At 64.6% G+C, this 5,000-nt stretch overlaps 1 protein-coding gene across 1 annotated transcript in view; it reads right to left on the bottom strand.

Annotated features, from left to right (window-relative positions):
* Nucleotides 1-1,011, bottom strand: part of LOC144954637 (dmX-like protein 1) — a 3,118-nt gene extending 2,107 nt beyond the window's left edge. The window contains exon 1 of the mRNA XM_078885090.1: nucleotides 918-1,011. The gene's annotated coding sequence lies outside the window, so the exon portion shown is untranslated. The remainder of the gene's footprint in view (nucleotides 1-917) is intronic.
* Nucleotides 1,012-5,000: the final 3,989 nt, after the last annotated feature.

The raw sequence follows: 5,000 nt of genomic DNA, 5'->3' as shown, positions 1-5,000 counted from the left end.
CCCACTCACTCACCCACCCACCCACCCACCCACCCACTCACCCACCCACTCACCCACCCACCCACCTGCCCACTCACTCACTCACCAACCCACTCACTCACACACCCACCCACCCACCCACTCACTCACCAACCCATCCACCCACTCACTCACTCACCCACTCACTCACCCACTCACTCACACACCCACCCACCCACTCACTCACACACCCACCCACCCACCCACTCACCCACCCACTCACTCACCCACCCACTCACTCACTCACCCACCCACCCACTCACTCACCCACTCACTCACACACCCACCCACCCACTCACTCACACACCCACCCACCCACCCACCCACTCACTCACCCACCCACTCACTCACACACCCACCCACCCACCCACCCACCCACCCACCCACTCACCCACCCACTCACTCACCCACCCACCCACCTGCCCACTCACTCACTCACCAACCCACTCACTCACACACCCACCCACCCACTCACTCACTCACCCACCCACTCACTCACCAACCCATCCACCCACTCACTCACTCACCCACTCACTCACTCACACACACACCAACCCACTCACTCACACACCCACCCACCCACTTACTCACTCACCCACCCACTCACCCACCCACTAACTCACCAACCCATCCACCCACTCACTCACTCAGCCACTCACTCACCCACTCACTCACACACCCACCCACACACTCACTCACTCACCAACCCACTCACTCACACACCCACCCACCCACTCACTCACTCACCCACCCACCCACTCACTCACCCACCCACCCACCCACCCACCCACCCACTCACTCACCAACCCACCCACCCACTCACTCACACACCCACCCACTCACCCACCCACCCACACACCCACCCACCCACTCACTCACCCACCCACTCACCCACCCACCTGAAGAGTCCCCACAGCACCCCCTTCTTGCGCAGGGCGAGGTAGAAGAGAGCCGCGTCCAGGGGGTCTCCACGCTGCTGGAACGCCGCCTTGGCCACCTGGGACACACACGGTGAGTGGGTGAGTGAGTGAGTGGGTGGGTGAGTGGGTGAGTGAGTGAGTGAGTGGGTGGGTGAGTGAGTGAGTGGGTGGGTGGGTGGGTGGGTGAGTGAGTGGGTGAGTGGGTGGGTGGGTGAGTGGGTGGGTGGGTGGGTGAGTGGGTGGGTGGGTGAGTGGGTGAGTGGTTGAGTGAGTGGATGAGTGTGTAGATGAGTGGGTGAGTGGGTGAGTGGGTGAGTGGGTGAGTGAGTGAGTGGGTGAGTGGGTGGGTGGGTGAGTGAGTGGGTGGGTGGGTGAGTGAGTGGGTGGGTGGGTGAGTGGGTGAGTGGGTGGGTGAGTGGGTGGGTGGGTGGGTCGGTGGGTGAGTGGGTGAGTCGGTGGGTGAGTGGGTGAGTCGGTGGGTGAGTGGGTGGGTGAGTGGGTGGGTGGGTGGGTGAGTGGGTGGGTGGGTGAGTGAGTGAGTGGGTAAGTGAGTGGGTGGGTGAGTGGGTGGGTGGGTGAGTGGGTGGGTGGGTGAGTGGGTGAGTGGGTGGGTGGGTGGTGAGTGGGTGGGTAGGTGAGTGGGTGAGTGGGTGGGTGGGTGGTGAGTGGGTGGTGAGTGGGTGGGTGGGTGGGTGAGTGGGTGAGTGAGTGGGTGAGTGGGTGGGTGAGTGGGTGAGTGAGTGAGTGAGTGGGTGGGTGAGTGAGTGAGTGGGTGGGTGGGTGGGTGGGTGGGTGAGTGAGTGGGTGAGTGGGTGGGTGGGTGAGTGGGTGGGTGGGTGGGTGAGTGGGTGGGTGGGTGAGTGGGTGAGTGGTTGAGTGAGTGGATGAGTGTGTAGATGAGTGGGTGAGTGGGTGAGTGGGTGAGTGGGTGAGTGAGTGGGTGGGTGGGTGAGTGGGTGAGTGGGTGGTGGGTGGGTGAGTGGGTGGGTGGGTGAGTGGGTGAGTGGTTGAGTGAGTGGATGAGTGTGTAGATGAGTGGGTGAGTGGGTGAGTGGGTGAGTGAGTGGGTGGGTGAGTGGGTGAGTGAGTGGGTGGGTGGGTGAGTGGGTGAGTGGGTGGGTGAGTGGGTGGGTGGGTGGGTGGGTGGGTGAGTGGGTGGGTGGGTGGGTGGGTGAGTGGGTGGGTGGGTGAGTGAGTGGGTGGGTGGGTGGGTGAGTGGGTGGGTGGGTGAGTGGGTGGGTGGGTGGGTGGGTGAGTGGGTGGGTGAGTGGGTGGGTGAGTGGGTGGGTGGGTGGGTGAGTGGGTGGGTGGGTGGGTGAGTGGGTGGGTGGGTGGGTGGGTGAGTGAGTGGGTGGGTGGGTGAGTGGGTGGGTGGGTGAGTGGGTGGGTGGGTGGGTGGGTGAGTGGGTGGGTGGGTGGGTGGGTGGGTGGGTGAGTGGGTGGGTGGGTGGGTGGGTGGGTGGGTGGGTGAGTGGGTGGGTGGGTGGGTGGGTGAGTGGGTGGGTGGGTGGGTGAGTGAGTGAGTGAGTGGGTGGGTGGGTGAGTGGGTGAGTGAGTGGGTGGGTGAGTGAGTGAGTGGGTGAGTGGGTGAGTGAGTGGGTGAGTGGGTGGGTGAGTGGTTGAGTGAGTGGATGAGTGTGTAGATGAGTGGGTGAGTGGGTGAGTGGGTGAGTGGGTGAGTGAGTGAGTGGGTGAGTGGGGTGGGTGGGTGAGTGAGTGGGTGGGTGGGTGAGTGAGTGGGTGGGTGGGTGAGTGGGTGAGTGGGTGGGTGAGTGGGTGGGTGGGTGGGTCGGTGGGTGAGTGGGTGAGTCGGTGGGTGAGTGGGTGAGTCGGTGGGTGAGTGGGTGGGTGAGTGGGTGGGTGGGTGGGTGAGTGGGTGGGTGGGTGAGTGAGTGAGTGGGTAAGTGAGTGGGTGGGTGAGTGGGGTGGGTGGGTGAGTGGGTGGGTGGGTGAGTGGGTGAGTGGGTGGGTGGGTGGTGAGTGGGTGGGTAGGTGAGTGGGTGAGTGGGTGGGTGGGTGGTGAGTGGGTGGTGAGTGGGTGGGTGGGTGGGTGAGTGGGTGAGTGAGTGGGTGAGTGGGTGGGTGAGTGGGTGAGTGGGTGGGTGAGTGGGTGAGTGGGTGGGTGAGTGGGTGAGTGGGTGAGTGGGTGGGTGAGTGGGTGAGTGGGTGAGTGGGTGGGTGGGTGAGTGAGTGAGTGGGTGGGTGAGTGAGTGAGTGGGTGGGTGAGTGAGTGAGTGGGTGGGTGAGTGAGTGGGTGGGTGGGTGAGTGAGTGGGTGGGTGAGTGAGTGGGTGGGTGAGTGAGTGGGTGGGTGAGTGAGTGAGTGGGTGGGTGGGTGAGTGGGTGGGTGGGTGAGTGGGTGGGTGAGTGGGTGGGGTGGGTGGGTGGGTGGGTGGGTGGGTGGGTGAGTGGGTGAGTGAGTGGGTGAGTGGGTGAGTGGGTGAGTGGGTGGGTGAGTGGGTCAGTGGGTGGGTGGGTGAGTGAGTGAGTGGGTGGGTGAGTGAGTGGGTGGGTGGGTGGGTGAGTGGGTGGGTGGGTGAGTGGGTGGGTGGGTGGGTGAGTGGGTGAGTGGGTGGGTGAGTGGGTGGGTGAGTGGGTGGGTGGGTGGGTGGGTGAGTGGGTGGGTGGGTGAGTGGGTGGGTGGGTGGGTGGGTGGGTGGGTGACTGGGTGGGTGGGTGGGTGAGTGGGTGGGTGGGTGAGTGGGTGGGTGAGTGGGTGGGTGGGTGAGTGGGTGGGTGGGTGGGTCGGTGGGTGAGTGGGTGAGTCGGTGGGTGAGTGGGTGAGTCGGTGGGTGAGTGGGTGGGTGGGTGAGTGGGTGGGTGGGTGAGTGAGTGAGTGGGTAAGTGAGTGGGTGGGTGAGTGGGTGGGTGGGTGAGTGGGTGGGTGGGTGAGTGGGTGAGTGGGTGAGTGGGTGGGTGGGTGGTGAGTGGGTGGGTAGGTGAGTGGGTGAGTGGGTGGGTGAGTGAGTGGGTGAGTGGGTGAGTGAGTGGGTGAGTGGGTGGGTGAGTGGGTGAGTGGGTGAGTGGGTGAGTGGGTGGGTGAGTGGGTGAGTGGGTGGGTGAGTGGGTGAGTGGGTGGGTGAGTGGGTGGGTGAGTGGGTGGGTGGGTGGGTGGGTGAGTGGGTGAGTGGGTGGGTGAGTGGGTGGGTGGGTGAGTGGGTGGGTGGGTGGGTGAGTGGGTGGGTGGGTGAGTGGGTGGGTGGGTGAGTGGGTGGGTGGGTGGGTCGGTGGGTGAGTGGGTGAGTCGGTGGGTGAGTGGGTGAGTCGGTGGGTGAGTGGGTGGGTGAGTGGGTGGGTGGGTGAGTGGGTGGGTGGGTGAGTGAGTGAGTGGGTAAGTGAGTGGGTGGGTGAGTGGTGGGTGGGTGGGTGGGTGAGTGGGTGAGTGGGTGGGTGGGTGGTGAGTGGGTGGGTAGGTGAGTGGGTGAGTGGGTGGGTGGGTGGTGAGTGGGTGGTGAGTGGGTGGGTGGGTGGGTGAGTGAGTGGGTGAGTGGGTGAGTGAGTGGGTGAGTGGGTGGGTGAGTGGGTGGGTGAGTGGGTGGGTGAGTGGGTGAGTGGGTGAGTGGGTGAGTGGGTGGGTGAGTGGGTGAGTGGGTGGGTGAGTGGGTGAGTGGGTGGGTGAGTGGGTGGGTGAGTGGGTGAGTGGGTGAGTGGGTGGGTGGGTGAGTGAGTGAGTGGGTGGGTGAGTGAGTGAGTGAGTGGGTGGGTGAGTGAGTGAGTGAGTGGGTGGGTGAGTGAGTGGGTGGGTGAGTGAGTGGGTGGGTGAGTGGGTGGGTGAGTGAGTGGGTGGGTGAGTGAGTGGGTGGGTGGGTGAGTGGGTGGGTGAGTGGGTGGGTGAGTGGGTGGGTGGGTGGGTGAGTGGGTGGGTGAGTGGGTGGGTGGGTGAGTGGGTGGGTGGGTGGGTGGGTGGGTGGGTGGGTGGGTGAGTGGGTGAGTGAGTGGGTGGGTGGGTGAGTGGGTGAGTGGGTGAGTGGGTGGGTGAGTGGGTCAGTGGGTGGGTGAGTGGGTCAGTGGGTGGGTGGGTGAGTGAGTGGGTGGGTGAGTGAGTGGGTGGGTGGGTGGGTGA

The sequence above is a fragment of the Lampetra fluviatilis genome, unplaced genomic scaffold, assembly GCF_964198595.1.
Source record: "Lampetra fluviatilis unplaced genomic scaffold, kcLamFluv1.1 SCAFFOLD_894, whole genome shotgun sequence".
NCBI classification, from domain to species: Eukaryota; Metazoa; Chordata; class Hyperoartia; order Petromyzontiformes; family Petromyzontidae; genus Lampetra; species Lampetra fluviatilis.
This window is presented reverse-complemented; position numbering and strand designations above follow the sequence as displayed.